At 36.6% G+C, this 23,134-nt stretch overlaps 1 protein-coding gene and 1 long non-coding RNA gene across 4 annotated transcripts in view; both read left to right on the top strand.

The window, feature by feature from the left end:
* LOC107563764 (neuroligin-1-like) overlaps window positions 1–23,134 on the top strand; it is a 183,729-nt gene that overhangs the window by 146,453 nt on the left and 14,142 nt on the right. The gene's annotated exons all lie outside the window — the stretch shown is intronic.
* Window positions 1,966–22,957, top strand: LOC107563790 (uncharacterized). The gene is made up of 4 exons (XR_001606144.1): window positions 1,966–2,033; window positions 12,689–12,695; window positions 16,391–16,394; window positions 22,946–22,957. It is a non-coding gene; the product is annotated as an uncharacterized lncRNA (long non-coding RNA).

Here is a 23,134-nt window from a genome sequence, read left to right on the forward strand (position 1 = left end):
GACATTGAGACTGTAGGTGGATGGAAATGAACCTAATCCATTATGTTAAACAAATGTTACTGTATGCTCTCATTTGTGCATATGATTTATGGTACATTCTGATTTATGATAAAACTTCTGTATAGGTGAGAGTGCAAACCAGTCTTTCCAGTTTAATGTTACTAGATGTAGACACATTCATTTATTTATTTATTTACCGTATTGACCCGAATATAAGACAATGTTTTTTTCTTGGAAATACATCTGAAAAAACGCGGTCGTCTTCTATAATACACCCACAACAATAGGTGGTGCCAAATACACATAAAATGAGTGTGCCATGAAATACGTAATGTAATGCATGTTGTAAAGATCACGAGTTAAAACAAAAGAAAAAGAAAAGCTTACAGCTGCATGAGTCGTGACTGTCACGTTAGCCTGATGGGACCAAACTCCCTTTGGGATTTTAAAACGTAAGACAGTACCCAGATTTGAAGACTACAGTAAGATTTAACTTCTACTGTTAATAAGATTTTGGTAGGCTACTATTAGATGGATAGCCTAAATGTCCTAATTCAGATGGGTTACCTGTTTTTTTTTTTTTTTTTAATGGTATCAAAAAGTGTATATTTTTTACATGTGATTGTTGGTACATTTTACCAGTTTTTAACATACTTTCAAAACAAAAATTAAAATAGGAAAAATATGCAATATGAAAATAATTGAAGACAAAATGTGTTTTACTGAGAAAATACAAGATTTGGTTTTTAAAAAGCCTTTTTCCAAAAGGTACATCTGGAAAAAGGGGAGTCGTCTTATAATTAGGGTCGTCTTATATTCGGGACAATAAGGTATTCTAAAGGTCCTTGCACACTGAGTCCGAAGTTTTCGTATGCGTTTTTCGTATTCGTCACTAAAAAATTGTCACGCACGGAAACCTTGCACACTAATTCTGATGCGTTTTAATTAATCTGTTGCGAAACAATTTGCAAAACAATACAAAATGGAGTCTTAGAGCAGTCAGGAAGATTTTGTTGTCTCCTCTCTTCTTAAAAAGAGATATATTGGAAATATTCGGTCCATCCAATCCTGAGATTGCGTAGAGAGGAAGGAGAGTGGGAATTATACTGCGGGATTATCCTGAACGATTCAAAGTTTACTTTAGGGTTTTGTGCTTCTATCTATCTATCTATCTATCTATCTATCTATCTATCTATCTATCTATCTATCTATCTATCTATCTATCTGTCTATCTGTCTATCTGTCTGTCTGTATATTATCTATTTATCTTTCAATCTGTCTGACTCTATCTATCTATCTATCTATCTATCTATCTATCTATCTATCTATCTATCTATCTATCTATCTATCTATCTATCTGTCTATCTGTCTGTCTGTCTGTCTGTATATTATCTATTTATCTTTCAATCTGTCTGACTCTATCTATCTATCTATCTATCTATCTATCTATCTATCTATCTATCTATCTATCTATCTATCTATCTATCTATCTATCTGTCTGTCTGTCTGTCTGTCTGTCTGTATATTATCTATCTATCTTTCCATCTGTCTGCCTGTCTCTATCTATCTATCTATCTATCTATCTATCTATCTATCTATCTATCTATCTATCTATCTATCTATCTATCTATCTATCTATCTATCTATCTATCTATCTGTCTATCTGTCTATCTGTCTGTCTGTCTGTGTCCTGTCCGTCATCTCTTAAATTTTCTATTTTGATTTAAAGGGGACATAACACACAGTTTTGGTCAGTCTCATGTTAATCTTGAGTACCTATAGAGTAGCATTGCATCCTTCATATCGCCGAAGACTCTTTAGTTTGATCAGATTTATAATACAGATACAGCTTTACGATTCTCTCCGGAAACAGCTGTGCTCCCGGAGGCGTGCCGTAGGCGGAGCTAAAGATTCACGAGTACTTACCAGCAAAACACAGAAATTTGATTGAGTTGTAGTTACCGTCTACGGTTCCGACTCATGACTGGGATCTTTTATTGCTGGGACCGGTCCATCTTTCAGTATCAAATGATGTGCAAATACAGCATTGAAATCCAGCAAAGAATTCCGCCCTTCATGACGTTATACAGTGCTATCCTCAAAAAAAACGGAAGGAGTGTATTTGGCACAGAAATACTTCGTCATACATCCAAATCATTTTTTTAAACTTTGGTCATGTTTAGCATGAGAATACAAGTGCTTAACATTGTAAATAACTCAGAATGCATGAAATAGCGTTAGACCTCCCCTTTAATGTAGACTGTAAAGCTTTTGAAGTCATGTATAATGTGAAACCCATTTTTCTACTGCATATGTGCAGTGCTTAGAAGAAGAGTTGTAAACGGACAAAAATAGTATTGAATTGTGGGAAATACAGCTGTCTGAGAGTGGTCTGAATATGTAAAATCCTTTTGTTATTTTTTGATGCTGTCTGTTTGCAGTCTCACCTTTGTGGTTTTCAGGACACATCTTTTCAGTTTGTCTCTTTTTTTCACTCATAAAAGTTTGTTTCTGCAGTGTGAACTGGCTGATACACAACAAGCTTGGTTTAACAACCTGATTTTTGAGCCAAAAACAGCAGGTATGTCTTTTCTTCTATACGTGTGTGTGTGATATCACAGTATTCCACTGGCACCTTAAACAAGCTCCCAGAAAGTGTGTCTGTGGACTGATGGTGCTGGATGAAACTCAGTTTCTTTCTGTTGGCAGTACACGTGTTGGAATTGCAAGTAATGTGATGTTACACAAGGCTGTGATTCGATCCCAAAAAGGAAATGTTAGGACTTTGAGTGGACTAAAGGACCACTAAAGGTCCTAGCGAGCCCTGGCACATCTGTGTCCATTCCTTATTTTATTTTTACTTTTTTTTTTTTTAACTACTACACATCAACTACAAGGGCCTTATACACTAGACTAGTGTAGGCTATTTTAATTCATGCAATTTGCATGATTCTTTACATTTAAATTCTTTAAGTTTACCAAAAAGACTAGAGGATTAGTTTACTGGTTCATTTACAAATTTTTTTCTTCTTGTAGTTAGTTCATTAAACTACTAGGTGACCTTGAGTGAGTATTTGAGAACTATTAGTGATTCTTTCAGTTATTCTTTCATTTCTCATATTTGTTCACAAACTCAAGTCAGAGCTCAGCATTATAATACAATCAATGAATCTGTTAAAACTAAAAAAAAAAATCAGTATATATATATATATAGACTTATCTTAGTTTTAACAAATGCTCATGTCTTCTTTTTGAGGAATAGACATCCCATGATGGAGAGAAAATAATCCAGGGATCTCTTCTGGACAAAACTTTGATAATTTTTTTAAACCTGTTAATTATATCTGTATTTTATCTGTTTATTTTAGAATCAGAATCAGAATCAGAATGAGCTTTATTGCCAGGTATGTTTACATATACGAGGAATTTGTTTTAGTGACAGAAGCTCCACAGTGCAACAGAATGACAGGGACAAGACAGGACACAGATAATAAAAAGAATAATATAAAAATAGACAAAATAGACAATGTACAAAAAAGCAAAAACAATATATAAAATAGACAATTTTGTATATACAGGTATGATATGTGCAAATTTGAAATGTAAATAAGTATGTGTTAAATAAATAATGTATACTAGTGTTGTGTGTTCCACGATTATTGTTAAGTGTTCATGAGATGGATTGCCTGAGGGAAGAAACTGTTCCTGTGTCTGGTCGTTCTGGTGCTCAGTGCTCTGTAGCGTCAACCAGATGGCAACAGTTCAAAGAGGGAGTGTGCTGGATGTGAGGGGTCCAGTGTGATTTTGCTAGCCCTTTTGCTCACTCTGGATGAGTACAGTTCTTGGAGAGAAGGGAGGGTTGTACCAGTGATTCGCGAAGCAGTTCGGACTATCCTCTGTAGTCTTCTGAGGCCAGATTTGGTAGCTGAACTGAACCAGACAGTTATAGAAGTGCAGAGGACGGATTCAATGATGGCGGAGTAGAACTGTTTCAGCAGCTCTTGTGGCAGGTTGAACTTCCTCAGCTGGCGAAGGTGGACCTCTGCTGGGCCTTTTTGACAATGGACTCAATGTGATTGTCCCACTTCATGTCCTGAGAGATAGTGGTGCCCAGGACCCTGAATGTCTCCACTGTCATTACAGTGCTGTCCATGATGGTGAGTGGGGGGAGAGCAGGGGGGTTCTTACTGAAGTCCACTATCATCTCCACAGTTTTGAGTGTGTTAAGCGCCGGGTTGTTAAGATTGCACCAGACAGCCAGCTCTTTAACCTCCTGTCTGTAAGCAGACTCGTCACCATCCTGAATGAGGCCGATGAATGGGATGTCATCTGCAAACTTCAGGAGCTTGACAGAGGGGTCTTTAGATGTGCAGTCATTTGTGTAGAGGGAGAAGAGCAGTGGGGAGAGGACGCAACCCTGGGGGGCGCCAGTGCTGATCGTACGGGTGCTGGATGAGAATTTTCCTAGCTTTACTAGCTGCTGCCTGTCTGTCAGGAAGCTGGCAATCCACTGACAGATGGAGGAGGGCATGGAGAGCTGAGTTAATTTGGGCAGGAGGAGGTTTGGGATGATAGTGTTAAACGCCGAGGTGAATTCCACAAACAGGATCCTCACATAAGTCCCTGGTCTGTCTAGATGTTGCAGGATATAATGCAGTCCCATGTTGACTGTTTCATCCACAGACCTGTTTGCTCTGTAGGCAAACTGCAGGGGGTCCAGTAAGGTTCCAGTGATGTCCTTCAGATAAGCCAAAACCAGTCTTTCAAATGATTTCATGGCCACAGACGTTAGAGCCACAGGTCTGTAGTCATTAAGTCCAGTAATTTTGGGTTTATTTGGGACGGGGATGATGGTGGAACGTTTGAAGCATGATGGGACTTCACACAGCTCTAGTGATCTGTTGAAGATCTGTGTGAAGATGGGGGCCAGCTGGTCAGCACAGGTTTTCAGACAGACTGGTGTCACACCGTCTGGGCCTGGTGCTTTTCTTCTCTTGTTCTTTCTTTTTTATGTCTGCTTTTACATAGCAGACATACCACACAAGACTGGAAAGTATTATTTTAACTTGCAAATTATAATCTGTCTGGCATAACAAGAAATAGACATACTTGGTTTTATTTATTTAATATATTTACTTTTTATTTATTTAAAATTTTGGCCAGAATAAGCAGCAATATCTTTAAAATGTATATTAAATATTTTGTTAGTGAATATTACTGTTAGATTCATGAATGTGTCTCTTTGTGTTTTTCCTTATTGCCTTTTCGTCACACTTGGCTTCACCAACAATTAATCAAACCATTCTCCACCCAAATCAGCTCTTTGCTCTCCTGTTTAGGCTGTTGGTTCTGGCATCTTCTGGTTCTGGTTCTGCCACTGTGTGCAGATTGTTTTGAAATTACATTAACTGAATTACAATTTTCATAATTTGCTTTATCAGACACTTCCAATTTGAGTAGCCATGGCATAATTTGCATGGCAATGGCATTGGGCACTCACTTATAATGTTTAATATTGGCCTTAATATACTTCTTAATAAACTTTGAATTGCTTTGGGTATGTGCTGCAATTTATTCTGGCTTGAGATCTCTTTGTCTGCCAGACTCTGTAAGGGGGCTGAGGGCAGAGAGGCTAGGAAGAGATTAGCATTTAATGGCAATTTCAGGCTCATTTTGAGTTGATATCTCTTGTCTTTGGTCTTGCTTATGATGGGATTGGATAAATCAGGAACTGAGGAAAGGCATAATGGCTGACTGAACACACAAGATTTGGATGCAGAAACATACACCTTCTTATAATTACAAGGGCAATGCTTGAGTGTCATGTTAAGAGATCCTCTGTCTTTTATGTGTTTAGACGGCTGTTCTTTCAGGGCAGTAGCATATGCCACAAAGAATGAAGATGACAAATGTCACTCAGATTACTTTCTTCATCATTTTTTTCTACAGTTTCAAAACAATACCAAGGACAGTTGAGATTCGGTGCCATTCAAAAGTAGCCAATGACTGACTTAGACTTCAGTTCGCCATTTAGATGCACAGGAATTCCAGTTGTACTTTATGGTTTGTTACCACAGAAATGGTGGGAAGAAGTGTACTTCAGCAGCGGCACATGAACATAGAGATTGAATAAGTCTGACATTGCCCTTCAGGTCCAATGGGAGCCAATCTACATTAAAATTCTTAAGATTTCTAAGCAGTTCAATTTGGCGAGAGGTCACGGAGCAGTAGAAACTCCGGTCTCCTGAGAGAGCTGTCCATAGCAGCTAATTGGGAATTTCAGTGAAAACAATCCTCTTGTGGTTTAGAGAGGGAGACTTATTAGCCTGTGAAGCAGAATTGCTCAGCATACCTATTGAAATCCTTTAGAGAGGTAAAGCAGGTTTAGTGGTATGAAGAAGTGGGTGAATTTCAGGAAATCTGTCTAGTAACATTACAATCAAAACAAAGAGTATTTTGCATAAGATTTTGTGAAATATAAAGTCTGTTTTAGCAAGATTTTCAAATTCTCATTATTCTAGTGTGATGGAAATATATATATATATATATATATATGTATGTGTGTGTGTGTGTGTGTACATACTAGTGCTGTCAATCGATTAAAAAAATAACTAATTAATCGCACATTTTTCTGAAATTAATCGCGATTAATCCCACCTAACATTAAAGTTTTTAAATATACTTTTATAAATGTATAGTAATTTTATTACTATATCATTTTTATTATTTATTTATTTAGCAAGAATGCAATAAATGAACTAAAAGTGAGAGTAAATGCGTTTATAATGTTAAAAAGATTTCTATTTCAAATAAATACTGTTATTTTGAACTTTTTATTCATCAAACAGTCCTGAAAAATTATATCACAGTTTTCACAAATGTATTAAGCAGCACAACTATTTTCCACATGGATCTTAATAATAAGCAATATTTTCCAAACACCATATCAGCATATTATCATGCATAGGATCATGTGACACTGAAGACTGATGTAACAGATGATGAAAGTTCAGCATCACAGGAATAAATTACATTTAAAAAATATTATAATAGAAAACAAATGAAATTGTGTAAACATTTTACAATTTTACTGTTTTTACTATATTAAATTAATATTATATACAAGTTAAATTAATGTATTTTTGTTAATGTGTGTTTGTGTATGTGTGTGTATATTTATACACGCGCGCACACACACACACACACACACACACACACACACACACATATATGTATATATATATATATATATATATATATATATATATATACAGTGGGACAGTGGGGTATTTGATACACTGCTGATTTTTCAAGTTTTCCCACTTACAAAGAATGGAGAGATCTGTAATTTTCATCGTAGGTACACCTCAACTGTGAGAGACCGAATCAAAAAAAAAATCCAGAAAATAACATTGTATGATTTTTAAATAATTAATTTCCATTTTATTGCATGAAATAAGTATTTGATCACATTAATTCTTTAAAAATCCTACAATGTGATTTTCTGGATTTTTTTCCCTCATTTTGTCTCTCATAGTTGAGGTATACCTATGATGAAAATTACAGGCCTCTCTCATCTTTTTAAGTGGGAGAACTTGCACAATTGGTGGCTGACTAAATACTTTTTTGCCCCACTGTATATATATATATATATATATATATATGTATGTTTGTATAAGAAAATATGCTTAATTGCCTAATCTAACTTAAGTCTAAATAATCTTAATATGGACTTTATTTTATTCATGCCAAATAAAATGTCTTAATTTTCCCATTAAAGTTTTGGGTGAAATATGACCTGGACTTGTTTTCATGCGATTCACCCAACTATGTATTCTTCTCTTCAAAGCATGCGGTTAGTGTCAGCCGTGTTGTAGATACAGTCGTCTGAAGGTGGTAGTGTGGTAATTGGTGTGTAATTGTGTAATAGTCATCAGTGCTGTTTGTGTGTTAGCAGCAGAGAGGTGGTCAGAGGGGTTTGCTAGCACAGCTACTCTCTCAGACAAATGGAAAGCTGTGCTGAGGCACGGACCCTGCAACCAAACCCCGATTCCTCCCAGCAATCACTGTCTCACATGGTCAGTCTGAACTAAAGCTCAGCCTGAGGGGAGACACAGACACACCAGCTCCCTCGGCTCACTCATTTGCTTTGTGTCTTTCAATTGGCCTCTCTGTTTGTCTTCTTTCCCTCTCTGTCTCTTGTAGGAGTGCTCACATTGTGAGCAAAATCAAAATATAGTTGTTTCGTACAGCAGTCTTTCTTTCTTAACAGGTTTATTACTCTCTTTTGTCTACTTTTTTTTCATTCTACCCTCTGACATTTTCCTGTCTGTTTGTTTTCTGATTTCCCTAAAATAGCCAGATGTCGTGTAATGGTGTTATGATAAACACACAAAACAGACTCAAGCGGCAGATGGGTCTTAGTGCTTGATAACTAGTTTTGGTGTCCATCTACCTGCTCTTTTCTGACCTGGTACATTAACCGAAAAGGAAAATAAAGAGGGGTTTTTGAGTGGGCAGGTGAAGTGTGCTTCCATGGCAACTGTGAGCTTACCTGTTCTTCTGTGTGGGAGGTGTATGGAATGATTGTTGCGCGCCTCTTGGGGAGATTTGCACAGGGAAACGTACAAGGACTCTGTCCACCCTCAGCACGGGTCATTTGTTGAGTACACTGCTGTAATTTGGAGCCTTGTGACTGAATAGCCCACGTTGTACAAATATAATGACCTATTCTAATAATTCAAAAATATGTTTAATAGAAAACCTTAAATTAAAATATAACATTATGGAATATAATATAATAATAATATGTATATAGTAGTCTTTTTATAATAATAATATAATATAATATATAATTTACATTCAACAGTCTTTAAAGGTTTTTAAATAATAATGATAATACATTTTAATAGTAATATATACATTATATACATATACACATACACACACATACATACATATTAAACATTTTTTAACAAATAGGCCTAATTATTTATTGGCTTGTTAGTTTTTTGGTTCGTTTGAATACAAGGTTGCTAAGATTGCTAATTTTGCAAATATTATTTTGCTATTGCTATTGATGCAGCCATTTTTTTGGTAGTTTTGAAGTAGTGCCACTGCAACCATGTCTTTTTATTCTCCTAGAGTAGTGCTGGGCGGTTGTGTTGACAGATTACTTATTGTGATCGAGGGCACATTAACGAGAGGTGTGCGCTACAGCTTAAATTTGCTCAATTGTGTGTAATCAGTGCAGATGTGAAATCATTCATGGTTGATGTGAACCAATGCAATTTAGATTCTAGCACATTACCTTCAGCATGCCACATTGAAATGCATTGAGATGGATTTTTTTGGTGGTGTTTTCCTCTCGTAGCTTCTGGCTCCTCACTGTACCGCTGTAGTTCCACCCCTCACACGTACAAGCCCTTAGAAATTATGATCAATTGTTGGGCATCCTCCACACAATCTATTGCTCCGCGTATGCCTAACGATTTCCTGCCAGATTTTTAATGTATCTATAGGACAGGTCGATTCCTCCGTGGGAAGAATTCTATATTTTCTTGTGATGAACTACTTAATCATTTGCTTCGGTCACTTGAGTGAGAAAATCTATATTCATTTTCCTTTTGTCTTTTATTGGCCTGCTCTTTTCAAGTCATCAAAAAGATGAGGTTAGAGGTGAGCAGATAAATGGCCAGCCATCAGTTTGACATACTTTGATACTAATTAAAGCTTTCTGGGCCTAATTTGCTAGTTCATTAGCCTTCACTGGTTTAGCACCGTGTGGGCGGTTACCTGCGTAAATTGCCAATGAGAGTCAAGATCTTTATAGGAGGAGCCATTTATTTGTTCTATTATAGTTTTTGTTCTATCTAATTATCACATTTGCTGGCTTCCATGCCTTTTACAAACTCTCTTAAAGGGATAGCAGGGTTCCCACGGGTCCTTGAAATTTTGTGAATCTGAAAAATAATTTTTCAAGGCCCTGGAAAGTTTTTGAAAATAAACGTACATAGATACAGGTCCTTCAAAGTGCTTGAATTTATTTTGTGCAAAAAGTTTTCTGGAAAGAATTTCCATATTATTCCCTCCGGTCCGCTAATGTGTTATTTCTCCAACACTTCGTGGCCTATGCATACTAGCGTGCTTGATTTACGTTAGTTATGTGCATTTACGCGTTACATTAAGTGTTTCCTGCGTGAGGTACTTTGTATTGTACGCTGACATGACGTTCACACTCGCACGAAACTACTACGATGGTACCTCAACGTTTCACAGACACACCGTGAAATTAATGTTGAATTGCTTTGCTTGTTAAGATAATGTAAACCCATGAGGCAAGAAAAACTTAAAAACATATTCATGTATCTTAAAACTTCTGGTTACATGAGCCTATGCTTTTTTCAATCAAATCCATGCAAAAGTTAAAATCAGATCATTTTAGAATACAGTATAGCAGTTTCTCAACTGGTGGGTCGCAAGACCGTTCTGAGTAGGGGTGGGAGAAAAAAATGTATTCTCCGATGCATCGCAATTCTATCTGAGCTTGTTTTTTTCCCCCGCAAATGGCACGTGCGTGCTAGAGACATGGCGGGCTTCATTGCACAGAATTTGCACTGTGAGACACGTGCGCGTTGCTTGACAGTGAGTGCTTCCACCCGCCGTTATTTCAGTATTTTACTTTAGATATGCATTAATTTATGCCGTTTGGAATGCAGTACTATTAGATGCACGAAACTCGCACACTGACAGACTTTCACGTGCGCTTTGTGTTAGTTGTCCTGAAGCTCGATCGCGGCTGCGGTTAAATGCACTTGCATCTCCGGATACTTTTATGTGAAATTGATGTAAATACAGTCAGTTATATTTTCAGAGCAGGACAGAACATCTGATATATGGAAATAGATCTGTGCATTAGTGTAAATGCAGCCTGTTAAAGCTGCCACTGTCTATGATCTCATCAATAATCAAATGGCAATAATGCTGAGGAAAAAAGAAAACCCCATAACTAGCCTATTGTCTGTAAACTCTCGGATACTTAAAGAACACTTATTTTAAATAAGTAATTGTTTTAAAAAGTAGTCTGTTTGTGCAAATTAAATTTGACATAAAATTTATATGAAAATGTAGCCATGTGCAGTAATATTGAGAACTGAGAATGTGACACATCGTGATATTGAGTTGATAATGATAATTGAATTGAATCGTGAAACCAGTGAAGATTCACACCCCTAGCTATTTTTAAGTTGGCAGTACTTTCATACAGAGATTCCAACTATAAACAAAAAGCATAGAAACTGCAGTTTTGGTTAAAATGTAAAATTGTAAAGATGTATTTGCACAGCAGAAGAATTAATTAGGAAAAAATGTAGATCAAGAATCGTTTTGGAATCGGATCGTGACTCTCAGAATCGGATCGGATCGTGAAGTGCCTAAAGATTCCCACCCCTAGTTCTGAGTGGGTCGTGGAGTGTACAGTCAAAGAAACAACATCAACAACAAAAAAAGTAATTCTAAATGATTTTCTGATGCAAGAATTTTATTTTGAAAGCTGTGCGTGAAAGCTGTTGACAATTTTATTGCAGTTTAAGTAAAGACTGCCTGAGAAAATGTGCTGTCCTGATTCAGTATCTGCGGACAGATTGGATGTTGTCAGGCTTAATGTCAATCTCATTATTCTATCGTTATTTTTGTAGCTTGATATGAAATAAAAAGTCTCTCACCTCAGAAAAATGAACTATCCTCCTGTCAGACGTTATACTGTGGTTGTAACATACTCTTCAATTGCACACACAAATGTGGCGGCACACGCTGTATAGCATTTCACTAAAGCGCAAAAGAAACTACGAGCATGCAACGTGTGAAATAAAAGTAAAGTACCAATAAATCACATAACTGGTACTTTGTGTGTTAGCTGGGAAGGATTTGCATGAAGGTATGATATTCATTCTATTCAGGAGCAGTTTTAATAACAGTTTGTGTTAGTATTGTGTATTCACCATGGTAACTGTTGTTTCCATAACCCAAAAACGCCATGCTATTTTCACTTTGTGTTTTTGTATGTTTAAATGACTGTGGTGGCTCATACCAACTTAATTGTATTAACAAAAACTAGTTTGGGACTGCTATTTAATAGCCTTACCTTATAGGCTGTTTATTCATCGGTATTAGTCATATTCTTACAATTTATGTGTATGTTAAGTAAAGGGGGACAGTACTTGTGTGCGTCAACAATTTTTGTGAAATAAATTTTTAGTCTTTTTTAAACTATATATACAGGTGCATCTCAATAAATTAGAATGTCATGGAAAAGTTAATTTATTTCAGTAAATCAACTCAAATTGTGAAACTCGTGTATTAAATAAATTCAATGCACACAGACTGAAGTAGTTTAAGTCTTTGGTTCTTTTAATTGTGATGATTTTGGCTCACATTTAACAAAAACCCACCAATTCACTATCTCAACAAATTAGAATACTTCATAAGACATAAAAAAATATGGATGCCGTTGTTTCCAAAGCCCTCGCTGCAGATTGAAATATGGAAATTTGAATTTAATTACTGAAATAAATGAACTTTTCCACGATATTCTAATTTATTGAGATGCACCTGTACATATATCATAAAGTGGGTCACGGCTTGATGACCATGGGAAAATGTGGGTCCCATGGCCAAACCTGTTGAGAAGCACTGCAGTATAGGATGTACCGAATATTCTTCAGTTTTATGCAAAACAGAAATGCGACAAAAATAATATCAGATCTCTGTCATATGGCCAAAAAAAAAGCAAAAAAAAAAAAAACTGAAAAATGAAAACTGTAACAATGTATCTTACAAGGTAACATGATGTAACCTTGCTCTCACTTGAAATGTGTCCCCACAATTAGAGGGTATTGGACCTGGAAAGTCCTTGAAAGGTCCTTGAATTTGAAGTTAACCAGGATGTGGGAACCCTGGGACAGTCCATCCAAAAATGAAAATTCTGTGACCATTTACTGTAGAGTTGTTTCAAACCTGTATGAGTTTCTTTCTTCTGTAGAACACAAAAGAAGATATTTTGAAGAATGTTGGTGACCAAACAGTTTCGGTTCCCCTTGATTTCCATTGTATGGACAAAAAATGGAAGTGGAAGTCAGTGGGAACCGTTACTGTTTGATTATCAACATTCTTCAAAATATCTTCTTTTGTGTTCCACAGAAGAAAGAAACTCATCCAGGTTTGAAAAAACATGAGAGTGAGTAAATTGACAGAATTTACATTATTTATTTTTTTTAAGCCCAGAGAGGATGGGATAAGACTTCATGTCTTTTTCTATGAAATCTGTCTGATTCACTCTGCAACAAATCTATTTACATGTGTCAGTAAGAACTCATTCCCGTCAGCTGCTGTTAATCCCCAAATAAATGCTGGAACGGCTTGAAAGCAGAAACTCCTGGCCCACAATGCAGCACTACTTAGTCATCAAAGCTTTTATCTTTCCGTTTCTGTTTATGCTGAACATTTTTATTATTATTATTATTATTATTATTTATTTATTTCATTTATTTTTATTTTATGTAAAACATAATCTAATTATATTGGTTTTAGGGCTGCAATTTAGAAAAATCCCTTTTTTATTTTTTTTATTGCACTTAAAAAGTTATTGAAACTCTTATTTTTCAATAACCAGTAACTAAAATTGCAAAAAATTGCTAAAAAAATCAATCTTTTATACTTACGGTCAAAAATAATGTATTTATTAATTTGATTTATTTTTCTCTGTGCATAGCAGATCTGTATCAGACTCGGCCAGGCTGTAGAAAGCTTATGATGTTCTGAAGTTGGCAAATTAGCAATTGAATAGTCATGTCTGGCTTACATAAACCCAAAGAGCTTCACATTGACCCAAAGCAGAGAAAGATAAAAAAGATCACTCATAGAGACTGAGGTGCCTATTTCAGCACAGAAACCAATTTCTAGATGTTCTCATTGATCAGGTGTTGAGCTGCTCGAGTCTTGCAAAATCATGGAAACTTCACTACAGGTGTTATCGATTCATGCTTTAATTTTTCTTTGCTTTTCGTGGACTTGTTTTTCTTCTGCTCCTACTTGGGGGATTTCAGTTTGTCATTTTGTTGCAACTTGTAGAAAGAATGAATTTCTGGCTTGAGAAGCCAGAAGACAGATAGACGTCAAACATGCAGTCTAGTGTTTTTATGTTTATTTTATTTTATTTATTCAACCAGCTGAGATTAAAACCACCTCAGGGAAGATTGTTTTACTAATTCACTGTCAGGCAAAAAAAATGAAAGCTTACTAATAACCTTCAGTTCCTAGATATTCTTCCTAGTTGGCTTGGTAACTAAGCTACTAAAAGGTCTTTTAAGCTGATGCCGATTGTAAACGTCACTTTGATAAAACAAGATTGAGTCCGGAGAGGCAGAGGGTTTTGACAAAGCCCTCACTGTAAAATATTTATTGTCAAATTAACAGTAACTTACTGGCAACAAGTATCCAGAAGCTGCTGGATTTCAAACCACAGTAAAATCACTGTAAATGCACAGTAGTTTTAAGCATACTGTAAAAACAAAGTACAGCATTATACTATTATATTTTTTATTTTATTTATATTTTGTTATATATTCAATAACACAAGTTATTGCTTCACATCAACAGCTTTATTCAGACTTCATAAGGTGAATGCATGTGTTGTAAAGATGACCTACCAATTTAACCTACTCACATGGCTTTTCATCTTCACAAGCCTCCCCGCTGGTCTGCTAGCACCGCTGTGGGAAGAAAATCAAAATAAAATGTATAAAGTGATTTAAAAGTCGAATATTTAAGTTAACCTACCATAGCCTACTCTCGTGGGCTTTCATCTTCACCTGTCACAGAGCCGCTGCACGAGGAGGTGTGTGGTTGTTTTTCGCGGTCATTTGGTGCTACTGTATTTATATTTACAGTTGGCTGATATTTTCCCATAATTAATTGAAAATCTACAGTAGTATACTGTATACAGTGTATAGAGTAGGAAACTGCTGAGAATGCAGTAATAATAATATGAAAACAAAATTTACAGTACCATAATGTGTGCAAATTGTACAGTAGGGAACTGTCGAGAATACAGTGATTTACTGTGAAAACAACATAAATTATTTACATTTCTGCCAATTCCAAATGTGACAAACTGTGAGTGATATGAATTATTTTTTTCTGTCAGCTACAATAATATAAGTATGTACAATGATTGTCTGAGGTAACTGATTTTACATTCAAATTGTGTATAAAAACCTCTGTTAAAAAAGGAGCCAGTTTGGTAGTTTTACCCGATTTAAGCTGGTTTCCCTGCTCAGCCTTGCACTGTATTGCACTGTATTTAGAAAACTTTAAATAATCAACACAATTTGATATTCAGATTTTAGGTTTTCTCAACTATTGTCTTACAAATTGTCCTAAATAATAATAATATTGTTTATATTTTATATATTAATTTATATCATATTGTTTTATACTGTTTATAGGAAAATTAATACTACACTTGACACACAAACCTCAAGAACGGTGACAAACACCTAATGTAAAAAAAGATCTGTTAACATTACAACACAACAAATGACTATCAATAATGACAAAACATCAACCATATTTTTTTTTAAGTCAGCAAACAGCGAAACAATAATCCTGTAACAGTAAACCCATAATTTATTCATGCTGGGAACTCACAAACCCTTAAAGGGTTCATATGATGCTGCTAAAAAGAACATTATTTTGTGTATTTGGTGTAATTAAATGTGTTTATGCGGTTTAAGGTTAAAAAAAACACATTATTTTCCACATACTGTACATTATTGTTTCTCCTCTATGCCCCGCCTTTCTGAAACGCGTCGATTTTTACAAAGCTCATCGGTCTGAAAAAGCGATGTGTGCTGTGATTGGCCAGCTATCCAGTGCGTTGTGATTGGCCGAATACCTCAATCGTGTGACTTACCATATTGTGATGCCCTGTCAGGCCGGAGCGATGATTCAAAAACATGAAAACCCATTATAAACGAGGCATTCGTTGCATCCAGTGGGGACATAATTATGGATTATAATGACTTATACTGTCTTTTTACGTGTTGCTTTGCATCGCACCCCGTAAACATAAAACCATGTCTGCATTTGTGATCGGAGAAACAACAAGCCCTACTCTACACTGCCCAAAAACTCACTTTAAATATATAAAATATAAAAACTCTTTAAATATAAAAAAACTTACTTAGTCTTTGAGTCAGAACAGCCGGCATTGTTGTCTACTCTCCCAAGATCAGTAAACAGTCCTCCATAAAATGTGCTGCACACATCTGAATATTTGGGTTGAAGTGTTCTGGAACAGTGTTGTAAATACAACTTAACCACTGATTTCTAGTCGTGTCCATTTTTGGAAGGCCAAACAAAGTAGTTTTGCTTTCACAACGAAACACAGCGTCACACATGGCGGCCTAGAGTGAGCAGAGGCCGGGGGATAAAGTGTGGAATGGCCGGAGGACTAGAGTGAGTAGGGGCGGTGGATTCGACGAAGGAGCGTCTGGCGGGCTTGCGGCAACCACATGGGATGACCCCGGGCTGGACTCCGCTTCATCCCCGGTGAAAGCCGATCCGGCGATCCACAGCGCAAAGTTGTAGTATTTCCTCAGTAACCAGCACAGATCAGCTCCAGGCATGACAAAGCAGATATCGTCCTCTTTTGGAAGGCCAAACAAAGTAGTTTCGCTTTCACAACGAATCACGCAGTGCCTTCACGACATGGCGGCGGCAACAACAGTACTACAGCGAGAATAAAAGTTATGCCTTCGTTCTTTGCGTGAACATTTGGGCGGCGTTATGCAAATCTTCCCACATAGTGACATAGGTATGTGGGGGCGTGTTAGAACGAGCCATTTTAGATAGGCGTGGCTGACTCTTAACTTTTATAAAGAATATCTCTTTGGATTTGAGACTTTAGTCTTTGCAACTTTATAGATCTTCTTTATGCACCAAGAGCTTGTAACACTCCAAAGAGAAAGGAAAAATTGAAATCGCATAATATGACCCCTTTAAGGTTTCAACAATATTGTTCAGTTTGAAATTCTTTGTTCAGAAAATTAGTTGGGACAACTAGTTTGGGGGAGTTCTGTTGGTCTAACATGGGTTTTTATGTCACTTCAATTAATTCAAATGTATTAGTATTTGGGACTCAAAAGGTCCCATAAACTAGAAAATATATAGTTGGCTTTTTATTTTTTTAAATAGTCTGGTGCCAAAAAACACCAAAAACCTAAACAATGAGATCAGTTACTTTCTTTTTTCATCCTGACTATTGTAGTTCATTGGCAGAAGAATTGTATTTTACTACTTGTTGCTCTTATTTTGACAGTTTTAAGAATTTAAGCATATTCGTGAAAACTCTACATGAAAGGATTTGAATACATAACGTGTTTTCCTGCCGAGTTTATCCGCTGGCCCTTCGTGTGTTAGCCGTGCACACAAAAAGAGCTGGAAAATGAATTATTGATTAAACACAAAATTTGTAATTTGCTGGTTGGTACCAAAGGCGTCCATGGACGGTAGCGGGCAGCATTTGAGTTCATTTGCACATAGAGACGCTCTATAATTCTGCTGACACGCTGTGGTTGATGAGGGGCCGGGCTTGAAGGATGTTGATGGCAGCCTCGGCGCGAAGAATGCTCATCAGTCCTTTCATCCCTGCTGCTCGCTAATGCAGCACTTTGAAATTGAAATGATGGGAAATATAATACACTGGCAAATTAGCCCGTTTGCTGTCCCGCTCACACTGGAACCTCTTTGAACAAGCCTCACAAATACAACATATTCAACACCTTCTAAAACCACATCCCTCAGGCATCAAACCTTCCGCCAGCAATTTCTAAAGGCCCATGTTTTCATCTTTTTTCCCCCTCAATGTGGAGACAGGCAGGGCCCACTATAGTGCCAGCTTAGCATTAATCATCAGTGCCAGGCTCTTTTAGCCACATTGTCCATCTCGCTCATGTTCCGTCTGCTCTCTGACCTTATTAACACATAGACCACATCACTGTTCACTAAAAAGATGTCAACTGCCATGTCTACTGCAGTAATGAGATCAGGGGCCAGTTTGTCTGAAACTACTGACAGTTTAAACTTTGCTGCTCGTACTTGCATTTATCGGTTGTAGATATCCGTATCAGACATGATTGCATGATAGTTTGAAAGAAGTATGGGTATTTCTGGAAAACTTAAGATTCATATCAACTGTTAACAACTTCAATCACAAAGTTTGTACAAAATCAGTGTTATAATGATCAATTGTCAGCAATGTGACATTAAAACGTAGCATTTCTTACATGATATATTATTCTTTCACTCTCTAAACATATTTACGTAAAACAGAGAGGCTTCTCGTGTTAAAAATTATATATATATATATATATATATATATACAGTGGGTACGGAAAGTATTCAGACCCCCTTAAATTTTTCCCTCTTTGTTATATTGCAGCCATTTGCTAAAATCATTTAAGTTAATTTTTTTTCCTCATTAATATACACACAGCACCCCATATTGACAGAAAAACACAGAATTGTTGACATTTTTGCAGATTTATTAAAAAAGAAAAACTGAAATATCACATGGTCCTAAGTATTCAGACCCTTTGCTCAGTATTTAGTAGAAGCACCCTTTTGATCTAATACAGCCATGAGTCTTTTTGGGAAAGATGCAACAAGTTTTTCACACCTGGATTTGGGGATCCTCTGCCATCCCTGGATGTGCTGTTATGGGTTATCAGATGTGTGTAGACAAAAGGAATGTACTTACAGATGCAATATGGCTTATGCAATCTGACTATAATCTAATACTGATTTTGCTTAGGATGTATAAAATGGATTACTTTTTGCTGTATATCTGGATGTATCGTCTGGGAGACAAATTTAGACCAAAAGAGACTGTTGTTTTGAATGGAAGTCAGTAGAGGAGATGATTTAATGAACTGAATAAACTGTTTTTGTGTGGATTCAGCTCTTCACTTAATAAGTTGACTGCTTGGTTGCTAATCTTCAGCTTGTCTGCAATGATGCATTTATATATTTAGAATTTGCCAACAAAATTAGCTGCTTTATGAGTCACAATTTTACATCAGGTAGGCTTCATTTGTGGCAGTTACAGATGTTTATGTTTTGTTCAATTTGAAGAACAGAGGCCCCAGTCACATTAATTATGTATGCAGTCACATTATATATATATAAATGCATATTATGTCCAAACAGTAAGATGAATGTGGTATAGCAGATTACTTGCATGAAATATAGTTGCATGAAAGTATAGTTTATTATTCACCCATTTCCTTGCCAAAAAAAAGTTATAAACTATCAATCAGGTGACAGAAAGCATGTAGTAGAATATGATACAGTAGGCTTTATAGGGTTAAGAAACAAACTCCTTTTACTTGTAATATACACGATTATGGCAAAAAAGAACAATGTGGTAAATGACACAAAATAACTATATATTAAGGCTCTTCTTTATAATTAATTAACTGTTCTCTTTGTTTTGGTTATAATACTTTCATGCTTTAATTTGTGGTTTTTAAGTTTGAGAACAATTCTGGCATGTTAAGCTATAATGGGCTTTAATAGTAAAGAAAGTGCTTAATATAAAACATGTTTTCTCTCAAAGTAATGTTTAAGAGAAATTAGCTTCTCCTCTGTAATTGTTTTAGTACATAAAGCCACATTGAGTGTTTTTCTCTTAAAGTGTTTTAGAATGACCCTTAAAGGTGGAATGTAATGACCAACAGAATGACAACAAACCGTATCGCTCCTTCCCTTTTTCTCTCCTGCTTGTACACTCTCTCTCTCTCTCTCTCTCTCTCTCTCTGAACATGATGATCTGTCCCGCCTGAAAGGCAGCATAGACTATTTCAAATCAGGAATCATTTGCCCCCTGCCAGAAAGAAAGTGCAAGAGACTGGATTGGGTGTGAGGGAAAGAAAAAAGAAAGAAAAAAGAAAGAAAGCAGGCGAGCGAAACCTGAAGATAACCATCTATGAGGCATCAGTGGAATACCGCTGTTAACATCCAGACATTTAAAGAAAGCAATTAATTCCGCTGTATTGCATAATAGCTGCCAAAGAGGTCTATGCCGTCTGTAAGATGAAAGTCTCCATGCTGTAGGACAACTAAAATCTGATTCAGTAATACAACACTGTTGAGATCTTTGACCATGTAGTTGTCACGAATCCGGTCCATGAACTTTCCTTTTCATTGACTCTCGCACCACACAAACTGTTGCATAGCACCCCGGACTACATTTCCCATCATGCATTACTGATTGCCATGATTCTGTGGTATTTATTAAAGTAGGGGTGCTTTGGTTACACTGACATTTTACTGTAGGAACAGATAATTTGTTTTTCAGTGGAAAACTTGCATCAAACCGTCTCAGTGACAGGAGCTTTATATAAAATTTTAATATGACAGTGTTAGTGTTCTCTCTGTGCGCGCTCACAGAATGAATAATAACTTTAATGCCATTCAGCTCTTCAGTAGAAGAGGCCTTCAAGCTTTCTTTATTCACCCACAATCCTCTGGAGCGAGAGTCAAGGGTACATCTGAATACCCTTAATCAAATTGTGCCACCCTTTCCCCCTCTCCGCTCTCCCTGTTGACTCTAGGTCACTTTTTCTGACTCGCTGGACCTGTGATGATATGAATTAATTCAGTATGATTATATTTTATTACTTTATCCCCCTTTTTCTCCAAATTTATATTCGTCGGCCACCCGGAGGCTAGTTCTCACAAAGTAACCTCTCTTGTCTGAAAGACACAGTCCAGTGTTTGAAACTGTGAGATCGGCAGTTATTATAAGAAATATGAAACGAGTTTGCTACCACCGTAGGTCACTGTAGTTGCACAAAATAGGCACAACTGCATAAACTCCCAGGCATGATGGGACAAACCTCCCTAGCAGGGTCCAAAGTTAACATTTACCAAGAACTAAATGTAAAATTGGCTGTGCCGTAAACGTTTTTTTTTTTATATATATATATATAGTTATTTTATCACTTCAACTTCAACTAAATAAAAATGATAAATGTTGCCTCGACAAACTAGCCGACATAAATGTTTATTTATTTAGTTTTTTTTCTTTAGTTTTAATTTTATTTCAGTTAATGTTTATTTTGTTTCAAGTATTTATTGAAAAGAAAAAAAAGTACAAGTATTAGAAAAAAAATAGAATTAGTTTTAAGTCTTATTTTGCAGTCTACTCATTGAAAGTGCTAATAATGACAAAAGTGAATAAACAAAGCAAATCTCCTAAAAGCAATGTTTTGTTTCTGCACTGTTTATTCACCCATCCATCTACACTAACGGCATACAATGTAGCGGTAGCAGATGCGAGGCGGGGAATTGTGTCATGTTTGTAGCAGGCACTGTCAGGCTCGCAGGCGATGACTTCCCATGTGGCGGCCGTGTCAAACGAGCATCCACCCCAGTCGCACAGCAGCACTGTTCTACATGACAGCAGCATGTTTACAGTCTTCACACTTCCCCCCATTTTTCCCTGTTTCTTTCACACTGCTTTCAAATTCAGCCAAAAGACAAGGAAAAACGGCATAAAAGAACAATCCGTTATCAAAAAATAATTCCAACCTTCAATAACACTGCATCATGAATGCTGCCTCCCCTCCGAGACACTGAAATACATAGAATGACATGACATGGATGCCGTTCTCTGAAAAAAAAGAGTGGCCACTTGGTCGCAAGGAGCTGAAACTACTGACGGAAATATCAATATCCAGGCCATGAGCGTGGGATGACTTTCTCCGAAAGCCCCTGCTGAGAGAAGAGGGGGAAATCGCAGGGACCAAAATGTCACCATGACCTCAAATTGTGAGGTGCTGCTCATTAGAGAGAGGGAGAGTGACAGGACATAAAGGCAGGTAACATTTGTGAGGAAAAATTTCATTAGAAGCTGTCAAAGTCATAACAGTCGACATGGAGAGATGACAAAGCTCGTAATGAGCCAGATGCCCATCAGGGAGTAAAGAGGAGTCTACGGGACACGGGAGGAATCAGAATTTAGACACCACATCCCTTTGAGGAAATGTAATGCATGCTTTGATTTAGCTGGCTATTTGTCAGATGAGTATTGTTTATATTAAATATAATCCTTTATAATACACATGCAAATATATATGACTAATTTAACTTATGCCAATAAATGCTTCCGTTGGGATGCTCAAGAAAACCAATTGGACTAACAGAGTGCTGCAAAGATGGTATATTGTTGTAGGCCAAAAGATGAAAGCCGTAAAAAAAACAAAAAAATGTATGAGTTTTTGGTTAATGGTCTGAGCCAGGTTAACACAAGCCCAAGATATATACTTAGATTTTATTTTTAAAAAATGCATCATTTTTTAAAGCTTTTTCTTGTCTGGAAAATGGCAGTTTCTGGCTAAATGGGACTATAAAGGTTGTTGGGGTCATGAAATGTCATCACGTCAAACAGGTTAATTCATCTGCTCTCTTGTCCACTTTCAGAGCCTTGTGGTGTTAATAAGCATGCTCTTGTAAACTATTCTAACTCAAACCTTCTGGGAAAATGTTTTCAAATAAAGATTGAAAGAGTCGTCGGAAGCTTGGTAATAGTGATTCTGAAGTTATGCGACTGTGGTGTAGTTCGTTTATAGCCTACTTTTAGCTTTTTACTTTGGGCTTCAACATTCATAACAGTTGTTTTCATTTGTATGAATTATCTTGATGAACTAAATGTGTAAGAATCAAACTTGTTGGTCCCAGAGCTTAATTTCTGCAATAATCCAAAAGCGAACCCTATTGGTTTTTTGTAGGGGGAACCAGGTTGATACTAACTTCCAGGTTGACCTACAAAATTATGTCATCACTACAGCACTCTATGAAGTGTGGTATAACATGGTGGTTAAAGATACAGGCTGGTAAGTTTGCTCCAGAGGGACTGACCCTGTTGCCATTACATTGTGCAATTCTATGGCAGAGTCATGGTCCATGTGGTGATAAATATTTGCTCTGTTTCATAGGTGTATTCTCAAGAACAAGGCTGTCCCAAACAGTAGACTTGGAGATCTTGTTTTGGCCAAAATCTCAGGCAGTTTCA

This window comes from Sinocyclocheilus grahami, unplaced genomic scaffold (genome assembly GCF_001515645.1).
Source record: "Sinocyclocheilus grahami isolate Dianchi unplaced genomic scaffold, SAMN03320097.WGS_v1.1 scaffold25.1, whole genome shotgun sequence".
Lineage (NCBI taxonomy): Eukaryota > Metazoa > Chordata > Actinopteri > Cypriniformes > Cyprinidae > Sinocyclocheilus > Sinocyclocheilus grahami.